General features: G+C 45.6%; 1 protein-coding gene across 1 annotated transcript in view; it reads right to left on the bottom strand.

The window, feature by feature from the left end:
• The window catches only part of GPRC5C (G protein-coupled receptor class C group 5 member C), a 137,481-nt gene extending 120,094 nt beyond the window's left edge, over window positions 1-17,387 (bottom strand). Inside the window, exon 1 of the mRNA XM_086931000.1 lies at window positions 17,013-17,387. The gene's annotated coding sequence lies outside the window, so the exon portion shown is untranslated. The remainder of the gene's footprint in view (window positions 1-17,012) is intronic.
• Window positions 17,388-18,285: the final 898 nt, after the last annotated feature.

Here is an 18,285-nt window from a genome sequence, read left to right as displayed (position 1 = left end):
TGTAAGATTTAAGCACCCAACTCCCACTAGGGAGTGGTCTGTAGATAATCGACAATTAGCAAGGCTGTTCCAGTTACCAAGAAAACTTACCAGTTTAGGGATATAAATCATGCTGGCAATGAGTGTCCATTTCAGGCAAAGAAAAGGCGGACGTGCTGCTGAAAGCTCGAGCCTGAACCCTGGATCTGACTTTGCTCGAGGTCCAGTTGGAATCTCGAGACTATAACTATCTGAGCTTTTGTGTGGCTTCTGCCTGCCCTACCCTCATGCACAAAGAGTTTATAAAAACAAAGCAAAAACATCTGATGCAAAAGGGAGAGGCAACTAGATACCTGTTAAGCAGCTGATTTGTACAAAGTGAACCAGAAAATTTGGCTTACTTGCAGCTTAACTAAATTGTGTGATCTGAGGCAAACATTTTATTTGACTGACTCTCTTTTTTCTTCTCTATTGCATATGAAAGTACCTTCAAATATCCGAGTTCACAATTGTCAGCTGTACAAAAACTGATATAGTGTTTGATTTATTAGACTAACGTTGCTCTATGAAAATGTGTGTCACAAACAGGGTTAACATAACTGTCTTATCATTTAGTCCATTCATGGCACTGCTCGGTATGGCTCCTTATAGTTTGTGTTTAAAAACTATCACTTTTAATAAGTACGCCATAGTGCAGTACTAGAATGTACTCAACACCTTAAAGAACTTCACCTTTCTGAATTCCGAAGACTAACATATTTTACGTGATTTGTTGTATGATTTACATAGCAAACCTTTTTCGAGCTCGGCTCATGCATGGGCCTTTAAGCATCAACCAGACGCTTGAATCAGCAAGCCCTGTGTAGTAACGAGCCACTACGCATATAAGTTTCAAAGTACGATTTTATTCAAGATATAAGTAATAGGTGCTTCCAGCTTGGCGGTTAAACTCTCACCTCGTGAACATTCTAACTCGCACGCTAAGGAGCAGTGCGGACCATACCAAGAAGGAGGGAGGGAGGGGGTGGGTGCGGACGGGTCCAGCTGGTGAAGTTACAACACACCTTCCCCCCTAAGGAGAGCAAGGGAAAGAGATCCCAAAGCCCCGGGCAAGGGGAGAGAAGGAAGGAGAGAGAGAAGGAAAGGACCCCAGGGAAAAGACAAATAAGGAACGGAGAAGTTAACAGGGGGGGGAGAGAAGATATACACCAGGGACCAGAGCAGGTAGGACTGAGAGGTGGAGAAGGGAGACAGGGTAAAGCGACCCCCATAAACTTGCAAAAAAAGAACAACATAGACGCTGAGACTTGGACCCCCCCAAAACAGGAGACAGGAGGCTCCCTTCACATTACCCTGAAAGGGAGGGAGGAAATCCCGCTGGGCGCCAGTCTAGTAAGGTAGGAGATACTTGCACTACAAAAGTTAGTAGTTTTAGCGACCCAGTCATCCCGGGAAAAGGTAACAGCCTCCCAATACTCTTCTGAATTTGGCTACTTCCGTCATCGAGGTGATGCTCACCACCGCATCCGGCGGCAGAGTTGCTGAGAGATGGGGTTGATGGTTCCACGTGGTCCCTGGCCACGTTTATTCCCTTCACGGAGTGGGTGACTGATCTGTTCAAAAAGATGCTTTTGTACGAACTGAGAGCACAACATTTGCCCTCCTTTGTGTTCCCTTTTTTTTTTTTTTTCTCTCTGGAAGTTTCCTGGACCATATTTCACTGCTTCTGACCTTGCCCCTGTGAACGGTTTCCTTCACATTGGTCTCCTTGTCGTTGTGTCTCTCATAATTTCTCTTGTGGAACGTCGTGCCTGTGCTTCTCGCACTTTCACCTGTACAAGCCTCCTCGGGAACTGGACTTCCCTCCAACTTCGCCCCCGGGATGAACCTGGTAAATCTGGCCTTGTCCTTGGTAAACCCTAACTCAACTTCTTCCCAGCCTTCTGGGAGCCAATGGACTCTTCCATCCAGACCTTCAGGGTACTGGTTTGGTCCGTTTTTGAGTGAATTCTCACTCCCTCCTTGACGATTTCCTCTTTCCAGGCTCGAGTGAGAGTCAGATCTCTTATACGGTCTGAGTTGGTAAACAACCCTAGCGGCATAGCTCCACGCTATCTTACCCCTTTGGCAGATTGGTTTGGACAGTTCGTCCACTCCTCTTGTGGACTGTGTAACCCCGTACGTTTTCTCCTTAACCACCTCCTTTACTTCCAGAATATCATGTTCCCTGTTCATTCTCACAAAGTTTTCTCTCATCCTTTTTCCAACATCCTTTTCCTCAGACATATTCAGCTTTATTTTGCGCTTGACCCTCGCGGTTTCTGTTTTCTTTTTGTTCCTCCAGGCTTTTCTTCTTCTTACTTCCAGGCCTAAGGATGGATACTTGTTGACCTTCAAATTCTCCCATCTGGTGAGTGGGTTACTTTTGTTTACAGCCAACCTTATCTTGGACTCAGCACCTTTCGGATTTTTATTTCTACTTAATTTCCCTCGTTCCATCTCCTCTTGTACTGCAATCACCTCTTCTGCATTATTCACTTTACATTTCATACTTCTCTTCATGTAATACCACTCTGTCTCTTCTTTTCCTTTCAATATCAAGTTTCCTCCTGCGTCTGCTGCTTTCACTTCATTTCCTATGGTTAAAGACAAATCGCTCTTCCACTTGTATTTGTCCATTACTGTACTTTGTGACTCTGAATCTGCGCCAGCTCCCTTTAATTCTCCACTTCTATTGATGGTATGCCTCAGTTTTGCTTCGTTTTTGTTTCTCACCACTTCGTTATCTCCCCTCTCTCGGCATATTTTCCTCCTTTGTACTTTGGCACTTCTTTCTCGCTTATTTTGTACATTTGCATAGTTCAAGTCCTTTTGCCGACCTTTCATTTCTGCGTCTTTACAGTCTCTCCCTTCTCTTTTAATATTCGCTATCCATTCTCCACCTTCCCCACAGGTAGTCCATTCTTCTTCCACTTTCTCTTTTTCCACGGGTTCCTCCTTCTCCTCAGAAATGGTTATGACGAATGCTATGCGTTTTTTCTCGTCCCATCTTCCTCTCCTCCTTATCTGGGGTACCAATCTTTTTTTCCTCTTAGTTAATAGCATATGATGCGATAATTTTCCCATAGTGCCTCTTCTGATGACTTCTTTATGCTTTAATCCTAATATCCTCCTTATGTTTCGAGCTTTTCTATCGAGGCTCTGGTGGGAAGGTCTAGTTACTTGCACTACTCTGAGATTCCTTAATGTGCTTTGTTCACAACTCCTGTAGCTTACTGATCCTTGACCCACACAAGTTAAGGATCCACGAAAGATATAGTAACTCACATGAGATGCTCTTCCTCAAATCTGGGTAAGACTTTCACTTAGAGTTCACTGCGCACCTTGCCCCTCAGAGATATCCTCACGCAGCTTCACCACGCTGCCTCCGTTCGGTTTCCAGCACAGGACACAAAAGTTTTCCACACTCCCTCACACAGCTAAAAAGCACTGCCTCAGCTCCGTTTCACGAATGGCACGAGTTAACTGCCTCCCCTGCTCTTCACCGATGATTAATACCGCTCGCGGTGCTACCTTTACTCTCAGTGAACTTGCACCTACACGCATGCATATGTAGAGAGATCTTCCTACTTGACTGTTCCCAAATGTCTGCACCAGGAATGTAGACTTCTCAGACTGGCGGTAGTGCCACTTTCAGCCACGCCGATTTCCTCAGAAGATAATTCTCTCCTCAAACGAACTAATGAGATTATTGGTTCTCCTTTATCCTTTTTTCAATACCACCACACGTCTTTCAATAGTTACAGTCCTTATCCTTTCTATTTTTTTTTTTTTTTTTTCCTTTATTTATTATTTATTTATTTATTTTATCCGATCCGGGATAGTGACGAGCGTGCGTTGGAAAGAATGGCCCACAAGGTGGCAGTGCACTAAAGCTCCTGTTCAAATTACTAACCGTAGCAAATGACACTAACGCCTGTCAAACTACAAAATTTTACTTCGCTGTTTAGGAGAACAGAAAACCTAAATCCCTTCTCAACTTCTCCTCACAATCAATTTCTTAGGGGCGCACCTCTCGAATTCCAAGAAACGTCACAGTACTCCCAGTTGGGAAATGCTTTCATCCAATGTTTCTCACACGGGTACACTCCACGTTACGCAGTTAATTACTTGAATACCTTTGTTATCTTATATTTCCAGGAAGTGCAGGAATAACTCTCTCAGATTTCATCTTTTTAACACTTTTCTTTTCTTATCTCACATTTTCCTCTTGTGAAAGACAAACACCTCACAAAGTCATACCTCAACTTCTTCAAGGGTGAGTATTCCAACCGACAGGCTCTCTACTTGGGACAGGTTCTGTCAGAGAACGCCTCTCGGTGAAACACTAACACTCCGTCTCCTCAGCGCAGCTCACAGCAGGGGCCGTGTTTCAACCTTTCTTTTTCCTCTGTTGATTTCCCCCCGCCGTTTCTTCTCCCTGAATCTCAGCTAGCTCTCCGTGCCCACACGGCTGGGGACAGCCACAGCTTGCCCTACACGCCTCTCCGCTTGTCACTTCTCACCTCTTCTTAGTGCCTTCTCCCACGACGACGAGCCTCCTTTGTCCCAGGTTCGGTTCACACACAGGATACTCCGCCACCTCCACCAGCTTAGACTCAGTCTGCGGCACCCTCAGGGACATTTACAGTTGTCCTCTTTCTTTGTCTTTGTCCTGCTTCGTGTTGCATGCAAGTGACGCGATAGATATAAGTAATAGGTGCTTCCAGCTTGGCGGTTAAACTCTCACCTCGTGAACATTCTAACTCGCACGCTAAGGAGCAGTGCGGACCATACCAAGAAGGAGGGAGGGAGGGGGTGGGTGCGGACGGGTCCAGCTGGTGAAGTTACAACACCCTGTTAATTTGTTGGCTCACCCACCTCTAAAGCAAGGTGAAAGAAATTGCATTATAGACCATAAACTGCCCCGTGCCTTGCAATCAAGAGTTTTAAATAATTGCTTGTAGACCAAACAAAGGCAACTGTGGCACGAGGTTGGCCTGCTGTAATCAATAACACGACTCAATTCCTGCCTGCTACTTAATATTGGTTCAACTCCTGCCTCACTCTTCTTTGCCGCCTCCCACCCGGTACAGGCAGTGATAGGTCACTTCAGTTTTTCAGCAGAGGAGCACTGGCTAAGTACAGTGTCTTACACTTGCAGTGCTTTTCTGTTGTTTTGAGAGAACATTTTTTTAAGTGTAGTTTTCTGTTCATCATTTTTCTGCCCAGTGCTGCTTCTTTAATTTGTTATAATTTCCTTAGAAGCACTTTTCACAAGCGCTACTCATTCTGCGTGCTGCCGTATGCTGTCTCCAGACTGCAATACTAACCCACACCTACTGTTATGACAACAGTCACTTGCGGACACACTGTTCTTGTATGCCGGGCTTCCTGGTGTTAATGCAATGCAGCGTTGTGATTGGTCTGAGCACCATGGTTCGGCACTCAGCGAGGGAATGGGAGGCTGGGCATGTTCTACATGCAAGCTGTAATGCAGCCTGCATGGAGAACATGGAAAGTTCACATGAATGTCCGGCCGGCCCCAGAGGGCTGGTCAAACATTCATGTGCACTTACGTAGTGCACACCACTTCTCCCCCTGCTCTGAGAGCAGAGCAGATTTGCCCACCCCACCCACGAGACGCCACAGCAGGGAATATAAACTGATAATAACGTAGAGTTATTATCATTTTATTTTTCCTTTTTTCCCCTGCGAAAAGCAGTAGAGCGACGCTTCTCTGCCTTAGCGGAGGAGCCGCCACTGATCAGTTTTTCAAATTGCTGACGTTTTACTGGGGGTGCTACAGCAGCTGCTGCACCCCTCCTTCCAGGGCCACTGAAAATGTTTGACACTTCTCCAGTCCAACCAGATTCTTGGGACGCTTAATATTTGTATAACTCCTCCATTGACAAATGAACTTGAAGGGATTGCAGGCATGTGCCTCAAAGCCCAACCCTGCAGCCCTCGGCCCGCAAACATGCCACAAGCCTACCAGACCTTCTGGATCACGGGCTTGAAACAGGGTAGGTGCCAGCGGCGTAGCAAAGGATGGGACAATAGGGGGGGTTGCCCCAGGAGCAAAATTCTTAGGGTCACAAAATGTTTAAAGAATACAAGCTTGGGGTTAAGAGTCTCAAAACTGGACTCAGGACGTGCTAATGGTCCACAGGTTAAGGGGTTCAATACTTGCCTTGCCCCAGGTGCAGACAACCCACGCAACGCCGCTGCACGTCACTGCTACCTAATGGTCAGGGAAGAGTACCGGCTGTGAGTGGCTCTTACATGATGCTGTGCTTCATGCATTGTTCAGCTGTGTTTATGCTGTGTAATTGCATAATTCGTCTAGTTATGTACTATATGTGTTGTCTACCTTTGAGTGGCATCCGTTGTGCATCAGCTGCATTGCTCTGCGTGCTCGGCATCAATGAGCTGCTTTTGACTCATGTCACAGTATTAGTGTACCTGAGAGAAGGTGGAAGGCCACTGAACACGGTGTGTAGCTCCATCAGGTGTCCATTTGTGAATGCTGTAGAGCGGCGTCAGTTGTGCATGTTGTATAACTGCATCGGTCGATATTGCTAAAAGAGTTGTCCAGTTCAATTGTGTACTCCACACAGCTACATCAGTTTTGCAAAATGCATCAGTTTTCTAGATGTTCGTGCTCTGTCTCCCTATCAGTTGTCTCGTTGTGTAAGCTGCATCGGTTGTTTAGATATTCATGGTCTATCTCAGCACCAGTTGTCTACTTGTGTAAACTGCATCAGTTGTCTAGTTGTGTATCAGTTACCCATCCGTGCATGTTTTGTCTCTGTATCACTTGTCTAGTTGTGTGCTCTGTAGAGCTGCATCATTTGCGTAAGCTGTATTAGGTATTTAGTTGTGAAAACGGCATTTTCAAGTTGCATTTCTAGTCTAGTTGTGACTGTATAGTAGCAGTACTATAGCTGAGAAGGCACAAGGACCAATGAGCTCAGTGATCTTCTAATTAACATAACTTGGGCAGTGTCCTGTGCTGGGTACTAATGAAGCAACCAAAAAGCACAGACGTAAAGACTGAGCCTTTCCCAAAGAAGGAATCAGCAATTAATGAAACACGGGTGAAATGGAGTATGAAAGCACCACCAATTAATGTAACACTGGTGAGATGGAGGATGAAAGCACCACTGTTGAATGTAACATTAGTGAGAAGGAGGATGAAAGCACCACCAATAATTGTAACACTGGTGACATGGAGGATGAAAGCACCACCAATTAATGAAACACTCGTGATATAGAGTATGAAAGCACCACCAATGAATGTAACACTGGTGAGATGGAGGATGAAAGCACCACTGTTGAATGTAACATTAGTGAGAAGGAGGATGAAAGCACCACCAATAATGGTAACACTGGTGACATGGAGGATGAAAGCACCACCAATTAATGAAACACTGGTGATATAGAGTATGAAAGCACCACCAATGAATGTAACACTGGTGAGATGGAGGATGAAAGCACCACTGTTGAATGTAACATTAGTGAGAAGGAGGATGAAAGCACCACCAATAATGGTAACACTGGTGACATGGAGGATGAAAACACCACCAATTAATGAAACACTGGTGATATAGAGTATGAAAGCACCACCAATGAATGTAACACTGGTGAGATGGAGGATGAAAGCACCACTGTCGAACGTAACATTAGTGAGAAGGAACATGAAAGCACCACCAATTAATGTAACACTGGTGAGATGGAGGATGTAAGCACCACCAATGAATGAAACACTGGTGAGATGAAGTATGAAAGCACCACCAATGAATGTAACACTGGTGACATGGAGGATGAAAGCACCACCAATTAATGTAACACTGGTGAGATGGAGGATGAAAGAACCACTGTCAAATGTAATATTAATGAGAAGGAGGATGAAAGCACCACCAATTAATGTAACACTGGTGACATGGAGGATGAAAGCACCACCAATGAATGAAACACTGGTGATATAATTAATGTAACACTGGTGACATGTAGGATGAAAGCACCACCAATGAATGAAACACTGGTGATATAGAGTATGAAAGCACCACCAATGAATGTAACACTGGTGAGATGGAGGATGAAAGGACCACTGTCGAATGTAACATTAGTGAGAAGGAGGATGAAAGCACCGCCAATGAATGTAACACTGGTGAGATGGAGGATGAAAGCACCACCAATGAATGTAATACTGGTGAGATGAAGACTGAAAGCACCACCAATGAATGTAACACTGGTGATGTGGAGGATGAACGCACCACCAATGAATGTAAGACTGGTGAGATGGAGGATGAAAGCACCACTAATGAATGTAACACTAGTGCAGTGGAGGATGAAAGCACCACCAATGAATGTAACACTAGAGAGATGGAGGATGAAATCACCACCAATGAATGTAACACTAGTGCGATGGAGGATGAAAGCACCACCAATGAATGTAACACTAGTGCAGTGGAGGATGAAAGCACCGCCAATGAATGTAACACTGGTGACATGGAGGATGAAAGCACCACCAATGAATGTAACACTGGTGAGATAGAGGATGAAAGCACCACCAATGAATGTAACACTAGTGTGATGGAGGATGAAATCACCACCAATGAATGCAACACTGATGAGTTTGGAGGGTTAAAGCACCACCAATGAATGTCATACTGTTGAGAAAGAGGATGAAAGCACCACCAATGAATGTAACACTAGAGAGATGGAGGGTGAAATCCCCACCAATTAATGTAACACTAGTGTGATGGAGGATGAAAGCAACACCAATGAACATAACACTGGTAAAATGGAGGATGAAAGCACCACCAATGAGCGTAATACTGGTGAGCTGGAGGATGAAAGCACCACCAATGAATGTAACACTAGTGCGATGGAGGATGAAATCACCACCAATGAATGCAATGCTGGTGAGATGGAGGATGAAAGCACCACCAATGAATGTAACACTGGTGAGATGGAGGATGAAATCACCACCAATGAATGCAACACTATTGAGATGGAGATGAAAGGAACCAGCACTGTATGCAACTCTGGTGAGATGGAGGATGAGAGGAACCAGCAATAGATGTAAAGACACTGAGAAGGATAATGAAATGTGCCAACAATGAATGAAACAATAGTGAGATGGAAAGAGAAAGGTGCCACAATTGAATACAATATTAGTGAGATGGACAATGTAGGGCATCAGCAGTAATGAAAGAATGAGTATGAAATGTGCCACTAACGAATGCAATAATGGATGGAGAATTGAATCAATGTAGTAATAGTAAGAAAAAAACACCACTAATGAATGCAGTAACAGTGAAATAGAGAATGACCAATGAATGCTATAACAGTGAGATGCAGAAAGAAAGGTCCTGCCAGTGGTTTCAAAAATAGTGAGATGGTGGATGAACGCATCATAAATCAATGCAATAATAGGTATAAGAGACCAGTGGAGGCAGAGGTTAAAGGGACCACCATTGAATGCAATAATAGTGACAAGGAGGATGAAAACCACCAATAGTCAATGTAATTATAGTGAGATAATCACCACCATTTAATACAAAAATAGTGAGGAGGAGAATGAAAGGCACCACCAACGAATGCAATAATGGTAAAATAGAGAATGAAAGGCACCGGCAATAACTAATATAATACTGAGATACAGAATGAAAGGTTTCAATAAAAATGCAATAATAGTGAGATTGGAAATGAAAAACATTATCAATAAATTCAATAAATACAATAATAGTGATATATATATATATATATATATATATATATATATATATATATGTATATATATATATATATGTATATATATATATATATATATATATATATATATATATATATATATATATATATATATATATATATATATATATATATATATATATATATATATATATACACTCCTACCCTTCTCCCCTTAACTGCACGGTAATATATATATGGCAACATCATACACACACCTTTTTTCGTAGCATACCTACTTTCTTACTTTTCTTTCTCGTCCCTGAGTGTTGCTTTTATTCGTCGAATTTGTTTTTAAGCGTTAAGTTACAGAATATATTAAGCATGCATCTGATTTAACCTTTACGGTATAGGAGCTAAACTATATATGCGTATAGTAGATCATATATAGTTTTACCAATTATTATTTGCTAACAATTTTTTCTAATGTATTAATATATTTTTCTAATGATAACAATGATAAAACAATAACATTCCAATAACATTTTGTAAATTGTAACAATAATAATAATAATAATAATAATAATATAGTTAAACACGAAAGAACATAGATTTTTAGCAAAACTCAACCGGCCTCTGAGATTCAATTGTTCATTTGATCAGATCCAGTGCTTCAAATGGGCCGGTTCTGTCAGGTGCTGAGCACCGGCACTTCTTCATTAGGGGAGTGAGAGAAATACTTTTAATTGTCGAGTGTCATCACTTCTCAGAAGGAAGTGTGTACTCTGGTACTGGATGCCTGCACTTTTATTTTTGCATTTCAAGTACTGATTTGATCGCTGCATCCACACAGAGCCAGAACGGGAGGCAGATCCTTCTCCTACATCGCGGCCAAGACCTAGAACGAACTCCCCCTCAGCATCAGACGAAGCCCCACACTGCAAGCATTCAGGAGGAACCTGCAGACCTGGCTCTTCAGGTGACCGGGGCTGCCCGAAACCACCCTTCCCCCAGCCTCTTGAGACCCTCACGGGTGAGTAGTGCACTCTACAAATGCCTGATTGATTGACACATTGGCAGCATCAGCCTCGCCCAAAGCACACACCCCGAACTGTCCACTCGAGACATGCTAGTGAAAAACAGTAGAGAGGTGAGACTTAAATCAGGCGTTATGTCTGTCGACCTTGCGCCCAGCTATCACTCTCGAAGCAGCTCATGCCACTGTGGCTCTCACTGCTGTTTACAATATCACATCTTTCAAACCTGTCTGTAGTATTGCCTCTTTCATATCCGTTTACGCTCTTACATCTCAGCTGTTTTCACTATTGAATCTATCACTTCACCTACAATATGCCCTCTCTCAGACCTACATGCACTATTGTCTCTCTCACTCCTGCTTGCAATATTACCTCTTTCACTCCTGCTTTTGGTCTTCCCTTTCTCAGTTCTGTTTCCCTATTGCTTCTCTCAATCCGGTTTACAATCTGATCTCTCAGTTCTGCATGCCCTACTTCCTCCCTCTCTCCTGCTTGCAATATTCCCTCTGTCTCACTTTCACTATCGCCTCCATCCTTTCTGCTTACCTCTCAATTCTGGTTATGCTATTATTTCTCTTACTTCTTCTAGCGATATTATCTCTTTCACTCCTGTTTATGCTGTCACTTCTCTCAGTTCTGCACGCTCTATTGCCCCCTTCACTCACTCGGGTTTGCAATACCTCCTCTCTTAGGCCTGTTCTCACTATTGCCTCCCTCACTCACTCGTGTTTGCAATACCTCCTCTCTTAGGCCTGCGTTCACTATTGCTTCCCTTACCCACTCGTATTTGCAATATTCCCTCGCTTAGGCCTGCTCTCACTATTGCCCCCCTCACTCACTCGGGTTTGCAATACCTCCTCTCTTAGGCCTGTTCTCACTATTGCCTCCCTCACTCACTCGTGTTTGCAATACCTCCTCTCTTAGGCCTGCGTTCACTATTGCTTCCCTTACCCACTCGTATTTGCAATATTCCCTCGCTTAGGCCTGCTCTCACTATTGCCTCCCTCACTCACTCGGGTTTGCAATACCTCCTCTCTTAGGCCTGCTCTCACTATTGCCCCCCTCACTCACTCGGGTTTGCAATACCTCCTCTCTTAGGCCTGTTCTCACTATTGCCTCCCTCACTCACTCGTGTTTGCAATACCTCCTCTCTTAGGCCTGCGTTCACTATTGCTTCCCTTACCCACTCGTATTTGCAATATTCCCTCGCTTAGGCCTGCTCTCACTATTGCCTCCCTCACTCACTCGGGTTTGCAATACCTCCTCTCTTAGGCCTGCTCTCACTATTGCCCCCCTCACTCACTCGGGTTTGCAATACCTCCTCTCTTAGGCCTGCTCTCACTATTGCCTCCCTCACTCACTCGTGTTTGCAATACCTCCTCTCTTAGGCCTGCGTTCACTATTGCTTCCCTTACCCACTCGTATTTGCAATATTCCCTCGCTTAGGCCTGCTCTCACTATTGCCCCCCTCACTCACTCAGGTTTGCAATACCTCCTCTCTTAGGCCTGTTCTCACTATTGCCTCCCTCACTCACTCGTGTTTGCAATACCTCCTCTCTTAGGCCTGCGTTCACTATTGCTTCCCTTACCCACTCGTATTTGCAATATTCCCTCGCTTAGGCCTGCTCTCACTATTGCCTCCCTCACTCACTCGGGTTTGCAATACCTCCTCTCTTAGGCCTGCTCTCACTATTGCCCCCCTCACTCACTCGGGTTTGCAATACCTCCTCTCTTAGGCCTGTTCTCACTATTGCCTCCCTCACTCACTCGTGTTTGCAATACCTCCTCTCTTAGGCCTGCGTTCACTATTGCTTCCCTTACCCACTCGTATTTGCAATATTCCCTCGCTTAGGCCTGCTCTCACTATTGCCTCCCTCACTCACTCGGGTTTGCAATACCTCCTCTCTTAGGCCTGCTCTCACTATTGCCCCCCTCACTCACTCGGGTTTGCAATACCTCCTCTCTTAGGCCTGTTCTCACTATTGCCTCCCTCACTCACTCATGTTTGCAATACCTCCTCTCTTAGGCCTGCGTTCACTATTGCTTCCCTTACCCACTCGTATTTGCAATATTCCCTCGCTTAGGCCTGCTCTCACTATTGCCCCCCTCACTCACTCGGGTTTGCAATACCTCCTCTCTTAGGCCTGCTCTCACTATTGCCCCCCTCACTCACTCGGGTTTGCAATACCTCCTCTCTTAGGCCTGCTTTCACTATTGCCTCTCTTACTCTGCCTGGAAATGTGACCTCTGTCAGTCCTCCTTCCTTTTTGCTATTACCCTTCTCAGTCCTTCACTGCCTCCCTCACTGGTGCTTGCAATACTACTTCTCTTAGGCCTGCTTACACTATCACGGAAAGGAAATTGATATTCTCTCTCAGTGCTGCTTTCACTGTTACCTCTTTCACTCCTGCTTACGTGATTGCTTCTCCTGGTCTCTCTCGCATACGCTATTGCCTCTCCCACTCCTGGGTGAAGTTACCTCCATTGATCCTTCCAATGCTCATACCTTGCACAATCCCGCTGGCACGATTGCCTCTCAAGGCACTGCTTGAAGCAATGCCTCTCTGGCTTCAGTTTGCGTTATTGCCTGCCGCGCCTGCTTGACGTGAATACTGGATAAGCACCACCAGGACGTCCTCGGGGCATCTCTCTTACAACGCTGCTGCTTGCCTAGGACCGTACTTTATCCTCCAAGTCAACTCAGTCCCAAAGAATGACTTCCACCCCTAAAATAGCTACAGGAAGTACTTCTCCCGTCTGCTGACTGTGGTGACTTTACACTTGGACACTGTTTCAGCTTGTAGACAGGGCTCCCGAAGAAGCCACTCGGTAACGGATAGACTTGAACATCACACTGCTTGACTTACATATGTCTACCCCGAAGGATAGATGTGACATGGTCCACAGTTCAACAACCAAACCTACTCTCAGGGTCGACCACTGGCCACTGCATCTGACACCCACTGCACTGGCACAATGCGCCACCTTCCTGCTAAGGTTCAAATAGGCTGGTAGCTGACCTCTCCATGTGCAGGGATTGCACCTCCCCTTGAGACTCAAAGAGGATTCTCTTAGGTTCTAAAAAGGTCCGAAAATTCCCTTCTTTCACCTGGTCAATGGTTGTTCACACATTTAAGCCTTCATCCTTGGTACGGCGTAGGTAGTGTGCATCCAGTACTTTAACCATAGGCGCTGGAAGTAGGGGCGCTGCAGCACCCCCAGAAATAACCATACCTAAATTCAGAAGGTGAACGAGCAATACAAATGCCTTTAAGGTTTGCTGTGCATTCAAAGACAGAGGTCACATGTCTAGCTCTGTCTTTTGTCAAATTGCTGCTTATTCCTTTAACAGGAGATTGGTGTTTACTTTTCATTCTCTGATACCAAATGAGGCGATTTTTTTTGTTCTAAGGGAACTATGTGACAATCTTTATGGAGTACAGGAAGCGCGACAGTACATAAAGGCTGTGAGATATTGTTTTTTAACGACATGTGAAATACCTGTGAACCTACTACACAAATATTTCAAAATATATTGACAGATAAGAAAGCACAAATGAAGTGCTTGTTTTTTTCATTAAGATGTGAGATGGAAACAAACATTTTAATAGGATCAAACAAATCAAGAAGACACTTAGTAATGTGCAAATGATAATTATTCTCAAACCTTATTTACACACGTTGTTTGTGGGCTATGTAGTTTTATCAGAAAAACTTCATGCCCGTGCAAATTTAGTGGACATTTCAATAAAAAAATGTTTCTGTCTGCAAATGGCAGTGCTCCCACACCATGCTCTGGTATTATATTTATGACAGTCTGCTCCAAAAGGCACCATCGGTTCGATACCACACCCTTATCACTCTCCTGCAGAATGAGGGCTCATTTGCTACACTTGTTTTTGTGTGAGGCACCACGACCAGTCTAAAACTTCTACCAGCACCACTGGGTAAAACGCTTAAAAACTGCCTCTACAGCGATGACCCCTATATGCAAGGCATTTCCAACCAATCTTACACTTATGACAATGTCCAGGCTCAGGATTGGGACTTGAGATGGGAAGCTTTAAATTGTTTCGGTGAAGTTGGGGGAAGTCAAGAAATTACAAAAGAAGATGACAGAGTGCACACCAATTTCCAAGTTTTGTCAAAAAGTTCTTTGGTATCCATTTGTAAGCGTGCTGGCCCGGTATCGTGGACTGCCCATGTCACGTGTTTAGAATACATCACTGAAAGTATGGGGCGTAGTGACACCCCACTCCAGACGCACAGCTTTCCGTTGTGCATAACAGATATGCCGCAAATGATTCCAATTAAGCCAAAGTTTTTATTTGAATTTCATCACGTTTTATTCAATGTTTTCCGTAATCGTCCTGTCACATGCAAGACACTCTAAATTTCCCTTAATTCCTTAATGTTGTCGACATGCCGGTCTAAATTTTGGCTTAATTGGAACAATTTGCGGCATATCTGTTATGCACAATGGAAAGCTGTGCGTCTGGAGTGGGGTATCACTACGCCCCATACTTTCAGTGAGGAAGTCAAGAAATGTCACCCTTTACAAAAGCAGACAAAATTTACAGATTATGTAAAAGAGGAAATATAATCTCACCCTGACCCTGGCTTGAGCCAGAAGGCCCATTTGGTGTGCAGAAACAGCCAAAGGCCAGACAATTTGCTGAAGCTGAATATTACACCCATGAAGGGCGGACTTCTTGTGACAGGTAATCAGTTGGTGCATGGATGTGTCTATGGCCTGAGGAGACATTCAGGCTGCCAAGTGGTGGCGGTTTTCCCGTTTCCCAGTTTTTTTTATTATGAGTGACGTAGACAAATCCATTTTATTTCGCTGCCCAAGAGATTCACAGCCTACAGCGGTGTCTGGGACCTTTTCCCACCACTGCACAGGTTCGCTAAGTGTCTTCCTTGCCAGTTTTTTTGTTCGTGAAGTTTTTTTTAATGTCGTGAACGTAGAAGACAAACCATTTTGCATCTTTGCCCCTCCCACCAACACTGGGGCGTGGGTGCTACTGTTGACACGGTAGGACTTCCTGCGAGGCTGCACCTACAGAGTTTACAATACCCCTGGCTACTTTCTTTTTCCTGCCTTTCTTCTGGGGTTTGAGGCGGTAGAACCGTGATTTGTGACGTTCCAAAGATCCCATATACATGAAATAAAAGGTGCACCCCATATATTCTCTCCTTGCAAAGAGAAGACGTAAATGTGGGGGTGAATGTGGGACAGACAGAGGAGAGAGTGTTATGCGCGTTGTTGTTGCAGTCTGCCTCTGAGGAGCAGCATGTGATTTTGGCAGCAGAATCGTGCGCCAGCTAATGTCTCTCGTGTGTTAAGCACCTGGCTGAGTCTGCCCTCAAACCACAGGTGAAGTCAGCAGAGCAAAAAAGTCCAAGTACGAGAAGTGTTTTTAAAAGTTACGGAGCAAAGCCAGGAGTGCTGGCTAAGTCACCTACAGCCAACAACCAGTCGCATGTCTTAGCATCAGCTTTGTGTGAGTTTTGGGGGTTGCGGTCAGCCTTCGGCGTGTCTCTTGTGTGCCAGGGCGATGTGGCGAGCCTCCGGCATTGATATTTTGTGAGTAGTCGTGTGGAGGGAGAGTCAGAGTCGGCTTGTTGTATCCATGGATATTTTGTGTGCTCTGTCTGTGAGTGAGATTATGACCTGGGGCCGGGACTCCTGAGCAGTGACTTCCTGCCTCGAGCTCTGGGGACAAGGGCTGACGGGCATTCCCTGCAAGGTGGGCTGACTGGCATGCCCTGGCTGCAAGGTGGGTTGACGGACATTCCCTGCAAGGTGGGCTGACGGACATGCCCTGGCTGCAAGGTGGGTTGACGGACATTCCCTGCAAGGTGGGCTGACGGACATGCCCTGGCTGCAAGGTGGGTTGACGGACATTCCCTGCAAGGTGGGCTGACAGACATTCCGTGCAAGGTGGGCTGACGGACATGCCCTGGCTGCAAGGTGGGTTGACGGACATTCCCTGCAAGGTGGGCTGACAGACATTCCGTGCAAGGTGGGCTGACTGGCATGCCCTGGCTGCAAGGTGGGTTGACGGACATTCCCTGCAAGGTGGGCTGACGGACATGCCCTGGCTGCAAGGTGGGTTGACGGACATTCCCTGCAAGGTGGGCTGACGGACATGCCCTGGCTGCAAGGTGGGTTGACGGACATTCCCTGCAAGGTGGGCTGACGGGCATTCCCTGGCTGCAAGGTGGTCTGAAAGGGTCGATTCTTCTTACCTGCAGTCTCGGCTGGAGCCGATCCGAGCTCAGCCGAAGCTGTCCGAGGAAACGGTACGGGTCCCAGCGAGAGAAGGCGCTGCAACCTCTTGCCAAGGTCCGATAAACTGTCCTTGCCCCGGCTCCGTCTGCCCCGCGGGTTCTGTCCACCCCTGACCGTGCCGCCTGCCCTCCCTCCTCTCTGCAGCTGTGCTGTGCTGTGCGCTGCTCCCTCCTCCCACAGGTGGCTCTGCCCGGCCCAGCCCAGCCCCTGACATCAGCATGACATCAGCGCTGCCTCCAGCCCTTATCGGGCGCCGCACACTCCCTGCCCGCCCCAGGTGCAGCACTCCCTGCGCAGGCACGGCTCCTGCCCTCCCCGCACCTCCCAGGCACGGCGGCGGCTCGCGCACCAGCCCACCCAGCGCCTCCTTTCTGGGCACGGCTCCAGCGCACACATGACCCACACTGCCCCTCTCCAGCATTGATTTATAGGGTCTTATCTCCAGCAAGTCAGAGGTCCTCCCAATCGGAGGTGATGTCTTTATTTCCACTTGGTTATCAGCCTGTGACACTCACACCAGCTCTTGGACGGGCTTTCACCCATTTATTTATTTCTCACCAGTCTGACTGACTGCCTGCCTCCCTGCCTTCCTTTCTTTCCTTCTTCCTTCCTTTCCTACCTTTCTTCGTTCGACTTCACTCCCATCCTCTGAATTGGATTCAATAACAGGAAAGACCATTCCCTGAGCCTAGTGGAAGGATAGCTGTCTCTGGGTTACTGCATTAGAAAAAAAGTGCTTTAAAGTCACTGTTTAAGCAATGACTGCCATCTCGCCAAATAATTGTTATCCAAGTTGTTTATCTGCCTTGAAATGTTTCCAACAGCGTGTAACACTCTCTCTCTCTCCTTGTCTGTCTCTCTCTCTTTTTCTGTCATGCACAATAGCACACAATGTGACCTATTCACAAAGGTCCACCTGCTCAAGAGTGAAACTACGTGTTTAAGTTTACTCTTACACTTTTAAGTAATTTTGCTCCGTTGGGCTAGTCACGATTTATGGGCCTGATTCTCAAAGGTAAATGTATGCTTCTGAGGATGTTTACTACTTGTAGGTATTCACAAACTATGTGCAGAGTTTCATGACTCCACACTTCCGAAACTTGAGTGTGTGGAGTTCTCCGCACCTGGGAACTCTTTAGTTGGGACAGAGAATGAACACATAAGTATAGGGAGTGGAGAGTTATAGAACTGTGCACGTAGTTTGCGAATACCTAAAAATAGTAAACTTAC

This window comes from Lissotriton vulgaris, chromosome 7 (assembly GCF_964263255.1).
Source record: "Lissotriton vulgaris chromosome 7, aLisVul1.2, whole genome shotgun sequence".
In the NCBI taxonomy this organism is placed as follows: domain Eukaryota; kingdom Metazoa; phylum Chordata; class Amphibia; order Caudata; family Salamandridae; genus Lissotriton; species Lissotriton vulgaris.
Note: the sequence above shows the minus strand (reverse complement) of the source record. Positions and strands in the feature narration are given on the sequence as shown.